At 46.8% G+C, this 20,348-nt stretch overlaps 1 long non-coding RNA gene across 1 annotated transcript in view; it reads left to right on the top strand.

Annotated features, from left to right (window-relative positions):
* Positions 1-773: 773 nt before the first annotated feature.
* The window catches only part of LOC143476079 (uncharacterized), a 22,197-nt gene continuing 2,622 nt past the window's right edge, over positions 774-20,348 (top strand). The window contains exons 1-2 of the long non-coding RNA XR_013121221.1: positions 774-1,022; positions 19,230-19,330. This is a non-coding gene — a long non-coding RNA (uncharacterized LOC143476079). The remainder of the gene's footprint in view (positions 1,023-19,229; positions 19,331-20,348) is intronic.

Here is a 20,348-nt window from a genome sequence, read left to right as displayed (position 1 = left end):
TTCATATTTGTGTGGTAGACCAGTCTCAACCCAGCAGAGGAAGAGATATGTGTTAACAATGCAGCAACACAGACGATGCACACATGAACACAACACCTACTCATGTCGATGTGACTGTTGTTGACACACTCATATCAACACATTGACTTGGCAATGGTCCACAAGTAATAAGATTTCTCTCTTATATGGTCAGAAACTGATGAATCTTATTGTTCTATTCAAGTCCCATTCAGCAACACTTCTGCGTAGAGTCTCAGAAATTGTTTACGGCAACTTTTACACCTTTAAAATAATATTTGACGTTGAAAAGCTAAAAAAAAACCCCCAAAAAAAACTATTATTAAATTATTTTTATTAATAAGTCCCTTGTTTCACCTTCTAACTTCCGACAGATGGCGCCAACGGACCAGCATTTGCAATAACAGGTTCGTTTGCGCTTGGGATTGTGGCGCTGTATACACATCCGCTGTTCGTTAAACTCTACAAACACGTTTGGCATGTGTTACTCTTGACTAAACACGGCAGGTCCGTTAGACTGCGGCTGAGTAGATAACTAAACTAACCCGCCACTGCGCCACAGCTCCAGATTTGAATTAAGTGAGCAGTTCGCGGTGTTTACCCTGCACTCAACCTTTAACAGACTTTAAGGACGCACGAGACGCCTCACGTGCGGTTCGTGCTCACGCGACGGCTCGCGGCACGATACGGCGTCAGTTTCACGTGCGCCGGGGAGCGCACGGAGGGAGGAGAACGCGCCAAACGCGCAGCCACCGTCATCCTGGAACGACAGGGAACGTGGTGGCGTCTCCAAGCCCGCTCGGCCCGGCAGCGCAGGACGAGGCAAGCAGGTACCGCGGCTCTCCCGCTCACAGAAGTGGGTTTGGACCGGACTGACGTGCGCGCAAGCGGCGTTACAGACGTCCCGTGACTTCTTCCGCGAGTTACCGGCGGACTTCCCGGGAACATCGGCATTATCACGCGCAACTAACGAATAATAACCTCGTTAAAGATAACAAAGACAAGTAAGTTTAACCGGCTACTCGTTTTGTCCGCTCTGTATATGACATGACAGATTTGATCTGGGTTATTGTGACCGGACCATTTGGGGATTCGGGTCCAATCTGGTGCGCGCGCTGGGCAGGTGGTGAGATGCGCGCTGCGCGCTTGTGTTTCACTCCGGCTGCGAGAAGTTCCGACCTGCGCTCGTCGGCCTGCCGAGCTCGGTGGACTCGGCGGTGCCGGTGTTGCGGGGCTGCAGGTAGGTTGTATTTCTCCGTCTCCGGTAGCGCTGCCTGCACCGGCTGTGCAGCGCCGCGCGCGCTTACTTATTCATGTGTCATTTAAACCGGTTCCGCTTACCGCGGGGGTACAGGACGGTGTCGCTTTTCTCCTCTAACGACCCGGTCCAGGCAATCGGGCAACACAAAGTTACATTAAAACGCGACACTTTACAGGCTCTTGTCGACTACCGTATTATAGTTTAATATGATAAATAATAATAGCCAGTTGGAATAATTTAGAATGACGTAGTGTTTGGATAAATGCTAATAGTTTGAAAAACTTGTGATGAAAACAAATTATAAGTGAATAGGATTTATGGTTTAGGTAAACCGACCAAGCCTTTCGTTTTGTGCGAGACTACAACACAAGTTTGACAGATATTTTTCAAATAGTTTGGTTTTCTTGTCAGGGTTCCTCGGGCTTAACAATTTACGCAAAATTGCAAAATACTGTAATGGCCAAATAGCCAACGTTTATGAAGTCTGTTCCGATTAAACATCCACCAGAGTTGTAGCTAAATAAATAAATAAATAAATTAATTAATTAATAATACTGCCGACTGTCACACAAGCAGGCAGACTTCTTGATTAACTTAAAAAATACTTAGTAGGCTACTTGAGTTTCAGTGAGTTCAAAAAATTGAGGCGACAATTTTGCTTAATTTTTTAAGTTAAATTGATACATTTTTTCCTAGTGAGAGGTACAGCTGGATAGTGGATTATGACATTCACTAATTGGCTGATCCAAGATTTACACATGGTGTTTGATTAATGCGTCGGCTGCAAAAGTTATGACGACTTTATTTTACATCACAAATGTTCAGACACACATCTACTGCCCCGTAGCCTCCTACACACTAACACGCCTCATTAATATTCAAATGCAGTTGAAGGCTTTGATCACCTGGATCAGGTGTGTTAGTTGGGTTGGAGTCTGACACCCATTTTCTAAACAGGAATGCAGTAATATCCAATTTGATAATCAAGACCAAAAACAGGTGTGTATTTGTAAATGTTCATTTGTGTACGAGAGCTTTAGAAGATCCATAGATGATCCCTAGAAAGCAGTGATGTAAGTGAATACATTTTGTAGTCTGTTCTTTTCATGTGACGCTGAAAGTGAAGTCTGAATATCTCCCTGCAAGGGTCTGTCACTCTCTCCAAATCCCCCCTGAAAGCAAGTGAGGCCAGTGGAGAGATGGAGAGAAAGACAGAGAGATGGGGAGAGAGAGAGAGATGGAGAGAGAGAAGGAGAGATGGAGAGAGAGAGAGGGAGAGCTGGAGAGAGAGACAGAAAAATGGAGAGAAAGAGAGAGATGGAGAGAGAAATGGGGAGATGGAGAGGGAGTCAGATGGAGAGAGAGACAGGTGGAGAGAGAGATGGAGAGGGGAGAGATGGAGAGAGAGACTTAGAGGGGGGAGAGAGAGGGAGCGGGGAAGGAGTGTGAAAAGTGGAAAGAGGGCGAGAGAGGGGAGTATGGAGAGGGAGAGGGGAAGAGGGAGGGAGGGAGAGGAAGAGAGAGAGGAGAAGAAAGGAGGTATCATATGAAGTGAAGGCTGGATATCTGGCAGGTGTTTTGAGTGGCAGCCACAAATGGAATGTTCTAGCGTGGAGGGGTGGAGGGGTGGAGGGGTGAATTGCAGATACAGTGCCTCTCACTGAATCGCGAGCTATCTGGCAGACCAGGGTGCAAGAAGACTGGAGAAGTGATGAGAGGATAGAGATATAGAATGGGAATGAGTGAGGAAGAGTATGCAGTAGTGATTCATGCTGGGGAATCCTGCCCTGACACGTCACTCTTGTTTGGTTTCTTCATCATCTTCATCACCTTCATCTCCCTTGGTTCCTCCGTGCATCCCCCCTGTCCTCCTCTCTCTCTCCATGTCCTCATAAAGTCATTAAATCAGCAGAGAATGGGATCACAGGGTGTGTGTGTGTCTGAGAGAGAGAGAGAGAGAGTGTGTGTGTCTGTGTGTCTGTGTGAGTGAGTGTGTGCGTGTGTGTAGGTCTGTGTGAGTGTGTGTGTGTGTGTGTGAGTGTGTGTGTGTGTGTGAGAGAGAGAGTGTGTGTCTGTGTGTCTGTGTGTGAGTGTGTGTGTGTGTGTGTGTGTGTGTGTGAGTGTGTGTGTGTGTGTAAGAGGGGGATTTAGGAGATGCCCTCTTGCCTAGCCAGTGTTTTTAAGACCAGTCCTTGTAAACCATTGTAGAAAGGGGGGGGGGGGGGGGGGGCGAAAAAGAGAGAGGCTGAGAGAGAGAGGGGGAGAGAGAGGGGGGTAGAGAGAGAGAGGGAGGAGATCAGACATCAAATGCCACTCTAAATCATTGTGTCAGAAGTACTTCGTACGTCTTTGACCTTATTGAGGTCCCCAGAATCTCCCAGAAGTCCTACAATCACTTCATTACGTGTGATTGGTTTGGTAATTGAGCACAGCTGTGGACGGGGCGTCACGTTTGGCTCCGTTAGCTGTGGGGTCAGCTCAGAGCCGACAGAGCGATGTGTGCAGTAGCTGATTACACCACCACCACCACCACCACCACCACGCGCTGCCAGCAGACTCATGAACCAGCATCAGGGACTGATGACTGCTCAGTTTTACCAAAATGTTGCCACACGGTCAACATGCAAATATGCTGTATTCTTTTTTTTTTCATCCCTTATATTTATGTAATGAAAGTGCACAATAAGCATACATATTCTAGATACAATGACTTTTCAAATGTCTACATTTTAGGAGGTTATGAACATTTGGAGAAACAATTATATAAAATGGATAGAGAGACACAGCGAGTGAGAGAGAGAGAGAGAGCGACAGACAGAGAGCAAGAGAGAGTGAGAGAGAGAGAGAGAGAGCAGTATAATGAAGGGAGGTCCCTGCGAGGCACTTTGTAAACGCCTCCTGTTCAGGTGAACCTCAGAGCTGCTGGATTTACAGTGTTTAGTTATTGCCCAGCTCATAAATACTCAGTGAGAGGGTAACCATAATACCCATTCACTGTTAGCTTTATAACGTGACAAATCCTTGTTGTTGGTATTTATGTACACGATGCAACCTTGGGGAGGGGTGTGTGTGCGCATGAGAGAATGTGTGTGTGTGAGAGAGACAGAGGCTGGGAGGGAGAGACAGATGAATTTGCCAAGGAAACATTTGTTTCTTTAGAACATTTTGAAAACATGGTCCTGGTTGTTCTGTAAGGTAAGTAATGACAGAATTACATGGTATTGCATGTTGCAATATTAGTAAAACAAACTGCAATAATTTTTTTGTGTCTGCTGCCCCTGGAGCCCAAAGACGTTGTTTTAAACAAAAACAGCCTGAGTTTGCGGAGCAGATCAGCAAAATCAGGCCAGAGGAACCTGTTCTAGAGCAACACCAGGTTGGCGGAACCCGTTCTAGGAGCAACATCGGGTTGGCGGAACCCGTTCTAGAGGCAACATCGGGCCGGCGGGGGAACTTGTTCTAGAGCAACATCGGGTCACAGGATTCTGTTCTAGAGCAACGCCATGTTAGGTGGCTGGGGGGTCTAGAACCATCCCTGTTCATTTTCTAGAGCCGCATCACATAACAGGAACTTGTATTTTAGAGCACCATCTAGTCTAGTGCTGATCCTTTTCCTAGAGCAGTTTTACATCAGAGTGCTTTATTCTGTAGTGACACGACTGTGTTATGTGGGTGGTAACATTCAGACCAGGGCAGATTATTACCCCTTATGATCATAGTCATTAGAACCAGCGGGTGACCAAAATCAGTGTTGGCCAGATCATCTACAAGAAATATATATTGAAAAATAAATACTAGCTAAGGTTTGATGGGCAGACTAACGGGTCAAACTAGGGAACTGGGTCCCTATGGGAAATGAAGTCCAACTATGGACAGGTGGACATGGGACAAGACATCACGAATGGAGAGTGAGAGGATGAGAGGTGGATGGATGTGGTCTTAGGAGACACTACTAGTGGACTAGGGACGAGGAGCAGGGTGTAGGGTGGTGAGGAGAACCAGGTGGAGCACACACGGGGGGGGGGGGGGGGGGGTGACAGAGCAGAAGGGTGGAGGAGCACCCCCCCCTCTACTCACAATGCAGTACACTGCAGTATAATCACGATATCATGGTGTAGTCCATATGAAGCAGCTCTAACCCCACCCCCCCCCCTCCACCCCTCTCCACTCCCACCCGCTACATACACACACTGTTACGCAAGCTTCACAACATCAGCATTTACTGAAGCACTGCAGTTTCTCCAGCATACTGTATGTGGTCTCCAGAAAAACAGGTCTGTGGTTTCCAGAGAAACAGGTCTGTGGTTTCCAGAGAAACCTGCCATTTTTAGGCAGTTTTGATTTTTGACTTTTCGTACAGAGATCCTTCATCAGTAGATTACAAAGGCCTCTGGCCTGTGGATCAGCGGAACCGTGTCCTCTGGTTCTGATTGTGAACCAGGACTTCTTATCCAGCATGTCTGACCTCAGTAATGATCACAAATTCTCCAAAAAATACACTTTAACATTTATATCCACAGACATCATATACATACACATGCTCCTGTCTAACAATCTTACAGGTGTGTTGGCCAAGTGTCCACATACTTCTAGCCATATAGTGTATCACCAAATTCTAAAAGTCTTACAATGATTGTCAGTGATAAATCTCTCCAGATTGTGTGTGTACATCTACAGTACAGAAACATACCAGCGTTACTGTGAGGATTATTATTGGCTAAAGCAAATACCATCATTCATTTATTGGAGGGATTCCTACATACTGCAACCTTCTGTGAAATCAGTGTGGGAATATTGACCAGTAGAGTCAAAACTGTGGCTGGAAAACCACCACCCCAGACTCCTGCGTTCCCTCCTCCACCTCCCCGTGTCCTTCCTGCTGGTCCTGGACGGCTGCACCTGTCTCCGCTGTGCCCCCCGCTGTACAGATAAAAGTCTGATCTTTCAGCTCAGATGCTGCTCTGCTCTGAGTTCCTTCTCCAAAACTTTGGTCTTTACTCCTCCAGACTGTTGCAGTTATTTGAAGTTGCAGTCTGAGACATTTCATCTGCATACCAGAGTCCCTGTGTCCCCGAGTCTCTGTGTCTCAGAGTCCCTGTGTCCCTATGTCCCTGAGGTCCTGTGTTCCCGAGTGCCCATGTCCCTGTGTCCCTGTGCCCTGGTAAGTCCAGTCGGGTGAAAACAGACATTTGGAGCCTGGGGTGCTGATTCTGACCTGCTCTGTGCTGGCCGTGGCAACGTGTGGCCACTCTGCACAGGCTCAGCTCACTGGCGCTGGAATGTTATGAGCATTGATGGGGTTTATGGCTTCATAGAGATTTACACACAGTGATGAAAGGCTGCTCTTTGCTCCCTCCTCTTTTTCCTCTCCTCTTCTTCTCTCCTCGTCCTCTCCTCTTCTCCCCTCCTGTCCTCTCTCCGCCTCTCTCTCCTCTTCTCCCCTCCTCTCCTCTTCATCTGCTCCTCTCCTCTCCTCTCCTCTTCTCCCCTCCTGTCCTCTGTCCCCTCTCCTCTCCTCTTCTCCCCTTCCCTCTCCCCTCTTCCCCTCTCCTCCCCCCTCTTCCCCTCTCCTCCCCCCCTCTTCCCCTCTCCTCCCCCCTCTTCCCTTCTCCTCTCCCCTCTTCCCCTCTCCTCCCCCCTCTTCCCCTCTCCTCCCCCCCTCTTCCCCTCTCCTCCCCCCCTCTTCCCCTCTCCTCCCCCCTCTTCCCCTCTCCTCCCCCCTCTTCCCCTCTCCTCCCCCCCCTCTTCCCCTCTCCTCCCCTCTCTTCCCCTCTCCTCCCCTCTTCTCTCCTCTAAGCACTTTGACAGTTAGTTTGGTACAGAAATCATGGAGCAGGTGCCCAGGTGCTTCCATGGAGTAATGATGAGACAGAGAGAGAGATTGGGTAGAGAGAGAGAGAGAGATAGAGAGAGAGAGAGAGATAGAGAGAGAGATTGGGGGAGAGAGAGAGAGATTGGGGAGAGAGAGAGGGGAGGAGAGGAGAGGAGAGGGGGAGGAAGGGAGGGAGAGAGTGTGTGTGTGAGAGAGAGAGGGGTGTGAGAGAGAGAGAGAGAGAACACCTTCTCAATCTCTCTTCTCTTTTTGACAGCTTATCGATCAACGACTTACTCCATCTTACTCCATCTTACTCCATCTTTTAGTCAACACATTCTGAATCACTTGTCCACCTCTGGATTTTATTTCACTAAATACCAGTCTAGCGGTCCAGCTACCATGAGCAGGGGCAGGACTCGATTCTCGGGTGCAAGACTCGATTCTCGGGTGCAGAACTCGATTCTCAGGGGCAGGACTCGATTCTCGGGTGTGGAACTCGATTCTCAGGGGCAGGACTCTATTCTTGTGTGCAGGACTCGATTCTCAGGTGCAGAACTCGATTCTCAGAGGCAGGACTCGATTCTCGGGTGTGGAACTCGATTCTCAGGGGCAGGACTCTATTCTTGTGTGCAGGACTCGATTCTCAGGTGCAGAACTTGATTCTCAGAGGCAGGACTTGATTCTCGGGTGCAGGACTCGATTCTAATTCCCTGGGTGAAGCTTTTACAGCACTGCAGGCCTCTGTGTTTCTTGCAGATCTGAGCATCTGTTTAATCTGCTCTGGGTTTCCAGTGTGTGGGGTGTGTGTGGGGGGAGGGTGTGTGATGGGAGGGTTTTGAGGGAAGTGTGTATGGGGGGGAGTGTGTGTGGGGGGGGAGTATGGGTAGGGGAGTGTGTGTGGGGGGAGTGTGTGTGGGGGGAGTGGGGTGTGGGGGGAGTGGGTGTGGGGGGAGTGTGTGTGGGGGGAGTGGGTGTGGGGGGAGTGTGTGTGTAGGGGAGTGTGTTTTGGGGGAATGTGTGTTGGGGGGTGTGTGTGTGGGGGGAGGGTATGTGGGGGTGTGTGTGTTGGGGGCAGAGGTGTCAATTCCAGGTTCAGAAAGTAAAAGTCCTCACCAGGATTTTGCTCAGGCTTCCTGGATTGTGTTGATTCCACTAATTTTACCTGGATTGCACTAATTAGAAAATCTAGCAAACTTGGAGCAAAATCCTGGTGAGGACTTTTACTTTCTGAACCTGGAATTGACATCTATGGTTGGGGGAGTGTTTTGAGGGGAAGTGTGGTGTGGGGGGGGAGTGTGTTGGGGGAGTGTGCTTGGGGGGAGTGTGTATGGGGGAGTGTGTTGAGGGGAGTGTGGGTGGGGGATTGTGTAATGGGGGAGTGTGGGTGGGGGGAGTGTGTGTGGGGGGAGTGTGTTGAGGGGAGTGTGTGTGGGGGGAGTGTGCTTGGGGGGAGTGTGGGTGGGGGAGTGTGTGTGGGGGAGTGTGTTGAGGGGAGTGTGGGTGGGGGAATGTGTTTTGGGGGAGTGTGTGTGGGGGGAGTGTCTCTGTCTCTTAACAGCCTTTCTCTGATAATATTGGACACCCCCCCCCACACACACACACACACACACACACACACTCCACACGCACTGTGCTTGTATCTGGGTGACACCCCTCAGAATCTTTGTGAAATTTCAGTCAGGTTTTAGGAACAGACGTAGTACTGAGACAGCCCTTTTGAGTGATGGTGATGGTGCTGGTGGGGTTGATGGTGATGGTGCTGGTGGGGGTGATGGTGATGGTGCTCATGCTGGTGATGATGGGGGTGATGCTGCTGGTGCGGGTGATGATGCTGGTGATGGTGATGCTGCTGGCATGGGTGCTGGTGCTGGTGTGGGTGGTGGTGCTGGTGATGGTGCTGGGTCTGTTTTGGTGGTGTTGGACATCAGTGCAGCATTTACTACTGTTGATATCTCACATCAACGTATCTCATGTCTCATGATATCTCATCGGGGTTCTCGGGTTGTTTTAGATGGTCATTTGTCAAACAGGAAGTGTTTGGAAGGAAGTGAGTCTGAGGAGGAAGTGTGTTGTTGAAACAGCATTTCCTGTGAGGTACCACAAGGGTAGGTTCATGGCCCTATTTTATTGTCTTTACATATTTTACCTTTGGGAAGTTTGATTTGTCATTTTTACATATTTTATCATTTTAATGCTGACAATATGCAACTGCATTTCTCTGTTAAGAGAAATGAATTCCATAGATTAGCATATGTGGATTAACATTTACGGATTAGCATATCTAATTAATGCAATCAAATGACAAATGAATGGATGGCTGTGACGGGCAGGGTGAGCGAAACAAAAAGGAAGCGATCACGCCAAGTCTCAGGGAAAATGGAAGGTTTAATAGAAAAGTGCGTAAACCAAAAACCCGTGACTTGATCCAAATGAAGGATATAATGACCAGCGGTCAACTGGTAAAAAGACAAGACATATGTAGACAAACAAACGACCCTCAGGTGAGACGGATCGCGGGCTCTGCCCACCTGAGGGATGAACACAACACAACAACAATGACAACTGCTGCTGTAGATGGAGGCAACCGGTAGGGGGCCCCCCCGCCAAGCCACACACCCCTCTACTGGATGTGTGGCACACAGCGGCAACACACAAAACATGAAGGGGCAGGAAGGCAGGGACACACCCCCTGCAGTCCAGGAGCTGTAACACAGAAAACAAAACATACATTAGCTCACCTCCCTGGCTGGGACCCTGGACCGACTGGGCCGTCAACAACACAAAACCACATCCCGGTCGGTCACAGGGCCCTCACGCCCTAACCGGCATTTGGCCGCTTAGGTCCACAGGTGTGAGGACGAAGAGCTACGGCTCCTTATTCGTCCCGATGTACGTGTGTGCAGGTTACCTCCCTGGGGCGTGGCTACGTCACCTCCTGGACCTACCTCCTCCCAGAGCTGACCCCTGCCTTCTGCTAGGGGTCACCCAGAGCCGGAGTGGCTAATCGGGAAATTCGGGAGGATTCCCGATGGGCCGGCTCATATCAATCTCTAGTTTGGGCCGATTGGGAGGAAAAAAATATTTTGGGCCGGATTTGGGCATGAAACTCCCGGGCTGAAAAAGGGGTCCACTCCGGCCCTGGGGTCACCCAAGCCTCCTGGGGAGTCACCCCAGCCAAACACAACACAACAACAACAACGACAACTGCCGCTGTAGACGGAGGCGACCGGTAGGGGGCCCGCCGTACCGTGATAATGGCTCTAACTTTCTCAAATGAAATAAAACTAAAAACTAAAGTATTGAATTGTGGGTCCTCAAAAAGTGACCAGTGATGTAGCATTTTTTTTTTTTACAGTTTTTACATTTTACAATGCATACAAGAAACTATTAAGCCTAATATCAGTTCAGAAAGAAAATCAGTTCTAAAATGAGGAAGATCCTTTCTTTTGAGGATACTGAGATAATTATTCACACTTCCATATCATGATGTCTGGACAACTTTAATGCTTTTGTTTATGGAGTTGCAAGGTGGCTGCAGTTGGTACAGAATATGGCAGCTTGTGGGATTACTGGGACCAGAAGGAAACATCACACCAGTGCTGACCTCCCTGCCTGGTCACTGGTTGCTTTTAGGGTGAAATTTAGGATTTGGCTTTTACCATGTGGAGAGATGCAAGGGAGCACACCTGAACATACTACTGAACATATTACTGAACAAACTACTGAACATATTACTGAACAACCTACTGAACATACTACTGAACATATTACTGAACATACTGAAAAAACTACTGAACATAGTACTGATCATATTACTGACTTGTTTTACCATATGGAGAGATACGTGTACATATATCTGAACATTTTTCTGAGTTGTTTTCCTGGCCACACCCCCTTTCATCTCTGTGCTGATCCAAGACATCACATAAGTCCTCACATGGTTACTGCACTGTGGCCAGATGATGCATGTCTAACATATTCTGCCTGTGATGGCCATTAGAACAGACATGCTGTTTATGTCTGCCCTACTAGAATAACTGACATTTTTGAAAATATCTAATTCATGTTTTGGACAGGAAATGTTCAAAGATTTTAACACTCCTACTAGAGACTCTGACTGATTTCTTCAAACTCCAGACAATAAATCTTCATTAATTCTTTAATTATGAACTAAGTGAATGTGATTTTCTGCAGTCCCTGTTCTTCCTGCTGTGGCTGGAGTGTCTGTTCAGAGCTTCTCATGACCGCTCACATCATCTTTCGCCTGTGGCTGGTTGGCTGCTTCAGCCTGTAGACTGTGAGCTGGAGAATCACAGCAGGTGTGACACAGTGCTGTCTGTGATGACTCAGTCATAACTCTGCGTCCTCTGGTGTGGCGGGTGTCCAGTGGAGTGTCCTGTAGTCTCTGTTATGAGATGCGTCATTATTAGCACGCAGCCGTCAGTTCCAATTCACTTCCACACAGTCAGATCAGCACCTCCCATATACACAGGCCTGCTCTCTCTCTCCCTCTACCCCTCCCGCTCTCCTTCTCTCTCTCCCTCTACCCCTCCATCTCCTTCTCTCTCTCCCTCTCTCTCTTCCTTTCTCCCTCTACCCATCTCTCTCCTCTCCCTCTCTCTACCCCTCCCTCTCTCTCTCTATCCCTCTACCCCTCCCTCTCTCTCTATACCTCTATCCATCTCTCTCCCTCTCAATCTCCCTCCTTTGTCCCTCTCTACCCCCCCCCCCCCCCCCCTTCTCTGGGAGGAGCGGCAGCAGAATTTGTTTGTTCTTGGAGTTTGTGTCATGAAGGCAGGTGAGGGAAGAATGAAGTGGAGAACAAAGCCAGTGTGTGCAGGCGCCTCCGTGATGCATCACCTGAGTCATGACGACAGGGCAAATGGCAGAGAGACGCCTCACTGAGGCTCATCCTGTCCCGATAATTGCCACCGCCGCAGTTCTTCAAAACACACACACACACACACACACACACACACACACACACACACACACACCTACCTATACACACACACACACACACACACACGCACACACACACACACACACACACACACACACACACACACACACACACACACACACACACAGCTACACTGTCGCATTTCTGCATATACAAATTTACACCCTTCTCTAGATACTCATGCATACATTTAGTGTACTACACACACACACACACACAGACACACACAATCACACAGACTTGAGTTGTCACTGTTCCAGTAGTTGATTTCTACGTACTCGTGCTGGTGTTTTGGGAGTGTGTGTATTTTGTAAGAGAGTACATGTTCTCATGCTGTTATGAGCCCACCAGCCTATAAGGAGATGATGTACAGACTTCAGAACAAAAATCTTAATGGAGTTAAATGTTATAGGGTGTAGTTCTCACAGAGATCTGTCTGTGATAGAGACCTGGGGATGTGTGGAGAGCTACTGTAACAGAAATAAAACTAACACTAATACCAACACTAAACACACTAATACCAACACTGATACCAACACTAAGCACTAATACCAACACTAATACCAAACTAAACACTCATACCAACACTAAACATTAATACCAACACTAATACCAACACTAAACATTAATACCAACAATAAACACTAATACCAACACTGATACGAACACTAAACATTAATACCAACACTAATACCAACACTAAACACTAATACCAACACTAAACATTATACCAACACTAAACACTAATACCATGACTAATACCAACACTAAAAATTACATAGCAACACTAATACCAACACTGATACCAACACTAATACCAACACTAAACATTAATACCAACACTAAACACTAATACCATGACTAATACCAACACTAAAAATTAAATAGCAACACTAATACCAACATTAAACACTAATACCAACACTGATACAACACTAAACAATAATACCAAATATAAAAATTTGTCCTGCAATCTCAAGTGCTGGTTTGGTCCTTCACAAATTCCAGATCACAAATGCAGAAATGGAACAGGTGGGAGGAAACACGAGGACATTTGTGATGGGACAATGTAGCATTTTGTCATTCTCATGTCATCACAAACTGGTTTATAGACCACCCAAGAGTGATGTCCCTTTTCCTCCCGCCCTACTCGCCTTTCCTCAACCCCACTAAGGAATTTTTTTCAGTCTGGAGGTGGAAGGTGTATGATCATCGGCCCCATGACCAAATGTCCCTCCTGGATGCAATGGATCCCGGCTGCAGAGACATTTCAGCTGAAGACTGCCAGGGGTGAATAAGGCATACCAAGCTTTTCTATCCCAGGTGCATGGCAAGGGCCAACTTTTCTCTTTTCTTTCTCTTTCTCTCTATGCTTTCTCTCTCTGTCCTGTTTCTCTTTTGCTCCCTCTCTGTCTGTTTTCTCACTTTCTCTCTCTCTCTTTCCTCCTGAGGTTAAACTGCTGCTAAAGGCAATCCCTCCACAATCGATACAGTCACGTGGGAGATTTTAGGCAGGATCCACCTCAGAGGGCTGGGGTTGGTGCAAGAGAGAAAGAGCGAGACAGACAGACAGACAGACAGACACAGAGAGAGAGACAGACAGATTACATAAAATTTCATCTAAAGTATATCCTATTTGACACCTCCAAGCAGAGTGAATTGACTCTAAAAGTTATTGAAAGTTTTTGTTTGCAACTGTAAGTCATATTTATCTCTTGATGATGGTGTTTATAAAATTAATTGATTGAGTGCTAATATCACCACAGCCAGATGGCTTTGAGTGGATATTAAGCTTTTATGGAACCCTAAATTGAAAATTATTACAATTCACTATGCTAATAGTCCAAATAGTGAAATGTTCAGTAGCCTGTGTGAAGAATTACGCTTGGTACTGTGCTTGTCCTGATCTCATCAGTTTCTGGCCACACCCACTGCTCTGCTCCTCTGGCCAAACTTTGTCTTGTCGTGTCTTACGGTGAGACAAAATTGCAGGACTAGAACGGGCACAGACAAGGCTGACGAATGACGGACCGAGGTAAGAGGGGGTCATGGGCGAGAGGAGCAAGAGGAGGAGAGGAAGAACGGTGCAGTGATGGACAGACAGCGGGGCAAGGAATGGCCCATGGCACCCGGGACACTCGCGTCCCGTGGGCCCTGGGGTCCAGGACATTCGCAGCCCCCGGGGTCCAGGACACTCGTGTCCCGCAGGCCCCGGGCTGGGAGCACTGCACGGCCCATACTTCTCCACAGCTCTGTCCCTTCACTGTGTGTCAGGTGTAAAATTGTAATTCACAGCACATTTTCTGTCTCTCACAGAATATGGAAGAGAATGTGGATCAGTCACAACCCCGACAATTAGCAATTAAAATCAAATTAGTGCTACGCCGACCGGCATGCAAATCAAAAGCTGGAGTTCGGAACAAATCACATAATTATGAATGTTGACGGCTTGATAAGACACAGGCAGAGGAAGAGCACAAAGGCACAGCATCTGAGCAGCGTCCTGCAGAGGTCCCGAGTCCTGCAGAGGTCCCGCATCCCGCTCTTGCTGGAAGCAGCAGGAACAACAAAAAAACACCACAAAATAACCCAAAACTAAACAGCTGATGTAAATAACAGGAAGATCATTTCCTGCTCCTGTCATCTGACAGACGCCGGGCATCTCACGTGTGGCGTCTCACGTCAGTGCAGTGCAGATCCTAACACGTGAGTTTCTCAAATTTGTGAAGTGCATTTCAAAAGCAGCTTCTTGCCTGTACATTAGCACATTATCTGCAATTTTTGGTCAGAAAAATAAATTCAGGATATTGTCATTTCAAATTTGATGAATGACTTTGTGAACAGACCAACCAGCTCCACACAGGGCAAAAACGTGATGTGAAATCTTACCTGAAAATGTCGCCTGTCCTGACCTGACAACAAAAAGAAGAAAAAAAGGCAAAAAAGCACCGTGGGGGGTAATGTGGGGGGTCCCTGTTCCCACTGTGGGGTGGGGGTCCCCTGACAGGGCACACACACACACACACACACACACACACACCCTCCGTGCCGGTCCATCACAGCCCTACAGATGCATTACAAAACTGAAGAGGACCCATGTCGAACATTCCAGGCATGTCCACATATTTATGGGCATGTTTAGTTCAGCGGGTCAGGAGGCTCCGGTCGTCACAGCAACAACATTCCACACCGTGTCCCACATTCCACATTCTGTTCTGTATCCTACACTCATTAGAGCAGAAGAGAAGGACTGATATGAACTGTAGTGGTGTTTGTGTTTGTGTAGGAGCCAAAATAGAGTAGACACACACACACACACGCGCACACGCACGCACGCACGCACGCAGACACACACACACACACACACACACACACACACTGTCTGCTCCAGCTACCATCAAATCCATCACGTTCACTCATGCGAGTGGCCTGGTCACCGATGTCTTATAGGGTTTGGGGTGGGGAGAGTTTACACACAGTGTGTGTGTGTGTGTATGTGTGTGTGTTTGTGTGTGTGAGTGTGTGTCTTACCATTTGTGGTTACCAGATATTATACATCATGAGACACCAGGCAGGCCAAAATGGTGTTTTTTTGGGTTTCTGTAAGAAAACAGCACTGCTATTAAGAGATGTAGTTATAGTAATCGTGTTTTCTCAAATATTTGTCTTTTTGGATGTAAACATTTTACTTATTCATTGTTTATGCTGATTTGCTACAGTGGGAGCGGAGACAGCAGGATGTGTGAGGGGCTGAATGAGAAACTGCGCTAGGTGGAGGGGTGTTGGGTGGAGGGGAGGAGGGGCGGAGGGTGGAGGGTAGAGGGGAGGAGGAGTGGAGGGCGGATGGGCGTCGGGAGGAGGGGTGGAGGGTGGAGGGGTGGAGGGTAGAGGGTAGGAGGGGCATCGGGCAGAGGGTGGAGGGGTGGAGGGCGCAGGGGCGTCGGGAGGAGGGGTGGAGGGGCGGTGGGTGGAGGGGTGTCGGGTGGAGGGGTGGAGGGGCGTCGGGAGGAGGGGCGGAGGGTGGAGGGGTGGAGGGGCGTCGGGAGGAGGGTGGAGGGTAGAGGGGTGGAGGGGCATCGGGCGGAGGGGTGGAGGGTGGAGGGCGGTGTGCTAGCAGCAGAGCAGGCTGGTCATTACCACCCCACAGATACAGTAGCAGGGCAAATGAAAACAAATGTGGCTGTTTCTCTGTCACTGCATCTCTTGTCTCTTTAGCATTGATCTCCTCACATTCGCTGTGATGTCCACTGAGTGTCCCGACATGCCCAGCACCGACACACATAGCCACTCCTACCACCCCAGATCTCCTAGAGTTTCTGGAAAGATCTGCAGATGTTGTGCCATCCGAGGGACTGCAGGTTCTGTGCAGTAGATCGCCCACATGGTGGATCCTGTTTAATAATGGCTCACATCTGTACACTCACGCAGTGGCTCCGGTTTAATAAAGGGTCCCCTTCTGGAAAACCATACTGGATCCTGTTTAATAATGGATCACCTCTGGTCATCCACAGGATGGATCCTATGTCCGCATGGTACTCTTTTAATGAGTCATCTTCCCCCTCCCCATCTGTCTCATTGCAAGCGCCAAACCTGGGCAGGAGCCGTTTCCTGGCACCTGTTGCTTAGAAACCATAGCCTTCTCACCTGGTGTGTGTCGAGGAAATCGTTTAGCCAGCGGTTAGATCGTGGGTGAAGTGTCTGAGACTGGCAGATTCCAATAATGCTGACATTCACCCTCATACTGGCATTATCCTCCTAAATAGAATAATTCTTTTTTAAACAAAAAATCCTTTAAGGGTGTCAGAGTGGGGTTGATTTTTCTTTGTTCCCTTTATGTTCCAGAGAGACTGTGATTGAGACTGTGACTGAGACTGTGACTGAGACTGTGACTGTGACTGTGACTGAAACTGAGACTGAGACTGAGACTGAGACTGAAACTGAGACTGAAACTGAGACTGAGACTGAAACTGCTGAGGAGTATGAAGTCCAACAGCTTAGCAGAATGGGCAATATTTAATAATAATAATAATAATAATAATAATTTCATCTGTTCAACTGTTTTGCTAAAAAACAGCTAAATATAGCTTGAAATGATTAAGATAAAAATAAAATACAACACAAATAATAAAACATTGCAGCAGAATAAAGTCACAGGTTAATTAAAGGCAAATCGAAACAGATTGATTTTAGCTCTCTTAAAAGTGCCAATCAAAAGAGCCTCAGGTGCCCAGAAACTCCACCCCCACACCACAGTGAAAACAGCCTGTGATAGAATAACATTAGTGTGGATGGTGTAGCATCTAATAATGTAATGTTGTGGCATAATAATAATGAAACGATGTGGTGTGAGGATATTCTAATAGATGATAATGTAATGTGGCATGCGGCCAGAGAAAGACAATTTTCTGAACTGTGGACAGTGTTTCATGATAATGTATCATTGCTGTGGTCTGTCGACAGTATAACACAAGATGATGTTACATTGTTGTGACATGTATATAGTGAACCATATGATGGTGTTACATTGTTGTGACATGTATATAGTGAACCATATGATGGTGTTACGTTGATGTGACATGTATATAGTGAACCATATGATGGTATTACATTGTTGTGACATGTATATAGTGAACCATATGATGGTGTTACATTGACGGGACATGTATATAATGAACCATATGATGGTGTTACGTTGATGTGACATGTATATAGTGAACCATATGATGGTATTACATTGTTGTGACATGTATATAGTGAACCATATGATGGTGTTACATTGACGTGACATGTATATAATGAACCATATGATGGTGTTACATTGACGTGACATGTATATAGTGAACCATATGATGGTGTTACGTTGATGTGACATGTACATAGTGAACCATATGATGGTGTTACATTGATGTGACATGTATATAGTGAACCATATGATGGTGTTACATTGATGTGACATGTATATAGTGAACAATATGATGGTGTTACGTTGATGTGACATGTATATAATGAACCATATGATGGTGTTACATTGACGTGACATGTATATAGTGAACCATATGATGGTGTTACGTTGATGTGACATGTACATAGTGAACCATATGATGGTGTTACATTGATGTGACATGTATATAGTGAACCATATGATGGTGTTACATTGATGTGACATGTATATAGTGAACAATATGATGGTGTTACGTTGATGTGACATGTATATAGTGAACCATATGATGGTGTTACATTGATGTGACGTATATAATGAATCATATGATGGTGTTACATTGTTGTGTCATGTATATAGTGAACCATATGATGGTGTTACATTGATGTGACATGTATATAATGAACCATATGATGGTGTTACATTGACGTGACATGTATATAGTCAACCATATGATGATGTTACATTGATGTGACATGTATATAGTGAACCATATGATGGTGTTACATTGATGTGACATGTATATAATGAACCATATGATGGTGTTACATTGATGTGACATGTATATAGTGAACCATATGATGGTGTTACGTTGATGTGACATGTATATAGTGAACCATATGATGGTGTTACGTTGATGTGACATGTATATAGTGAACCATATGATGGGACACAGAGAGATTAGTGAGGCAGATTTTGTGATTAGTGGGAATGAGAGATTATGCCTGGGTGAACATGTCTGACGAGTCATCTTACTCTCTCATCTTCCTCATCTTCTTCATCTTCCTCTTCCTCTCTAACTACAGTGAAAGTCTTCTGGTACCTTGCTCACTTCAGGCCTAACTCATATTCTTATGTGTTATTATCTCCGTGGATACAGAACGCCTCGGGTGGTGCTCTGGGGTGGTGCGCTCGGGTGGTGCTGCTGGCAACAGGAGCTCCTGTGATGACAGTTGCCATGTTTCTATAGTGATTCTACGTTTTTATAGTGATTTTATATGTTTCTATAGTGATCTGCTCTCACACTCAGATCTTTACACAATTAAATGACACTGGACAACAACACTTACACACTAATTCTATATTGTTAGTAAATGTATAGGCGGACCTTACTGTACTTCATACACTAAATGTGAATACAAATGTGTGTGTGTGTGTGTGTGTGTGTGTGCCCGTGTGTATGTGTATGTGTGTGTGCGTGTGTGTGTGTGTGTGTGTGTGTGTGTGTGTGCAGTACTCAACAGGTACAGGTGATGTGGAGAGAAGTTTCCAGTGGCAAGATGACACTAGCCAAGCTATTACTGTCCTCCTTCCTTCTACACACACTCAGTGAAGGTAACACACATACACACACACATACACAACACACACAACACAACACACACACACACACACACACACACACACACACACACACACACACAAACACACACACAATGCTGATATTTGCAGCAGTACCCTTACTTTTTCTCCTCTAACTCCACCCCCTTTCCCAGGGAACCTGTCACTCATGGTTCTCTCTGGCTTGATACTACTGTGTGTGTGTGTGTGTGTGTGTGTGTGTGTGTGTGTGTGTGTGTGTGTGTGTGTGTGTGTGTGTGTGTGTATGTGTGTGTGAGTGAGTGTGTGTGTATGTGTTGTGTGTGTGTGTCGTGTGTGTGTGTGTGTTGTGTGTGTGTGTTGTGTGTTTTGTGTGTGTTTGTGTGTTTGTGTGTCGTGTGTGTCTGTCTGTGTCTCTCCACTTCTGTCTGTTTCTCTCTCTCCCTCTCCAGCTTTCCTTCTCCATCTCTCTCTCTCTCTCCATCTCTCTTTCTTTCTCTCTCTTTCTCTCGTCTCCACCATCTTTCTTACCACTCCACACTTTCACACTGGCTCTCTCTCAAGTTGCTATGGGAATAGTGTTTTCATGGTTATTATCTCTTGGTGATTGTTAAGGGCTTTGTGGCCTCAAGAAAATCAAGAGAAATTAGACACAAACTGATCACAGTGCACAACTCACTGCATTCAACATAATGGCCCTGGGTTGACTTTAGCCCCGCCCCCACCCCTGCCTCAGAGACAGACAATCAGATAGCCCCGCCCCCCATACTGCTCCTGAGGGAGAAAATAAGAGAGTGAACTGGTGAAAGGGTAAAAGATAGACTGAGAGCAGAGAAAGAGAGAGAGTGAGTGACATTATGAGAGTGGTGAAGGGACTCAGACAGGCTGCCTGTAGCTGCATAATGAGAATTGAAGAGTTCATGAAGATATGAAGAGATGTGATCAAACAGTAGAGACACTTGACTGGCTTCACACACATGCAATATCATCTGCACTCAATCAGGAGCTTCTGTACCCAACCCTAAACACACAC

Source organism: Brachyhypopomus gauderio, chromosome 15 (genome assembly GCF_052324685.1).
Source record: "Brachyhypopomus gauderio isolate BG-103 chromosome 15, BGAUD_0.2, whole genome shotgun sequence".
Taxonomy (NCBI): domain Eukaryota; kingdom Metazoa; phylum Chordata; class Actinopteri; order Gymnotiformes; family Hypopomidae; genus Brachyhypopomus; species Brachyhypopomus gauderio.
This window is presented reverse-complemented; position numbering and strand designations above follow the sequence as displayed.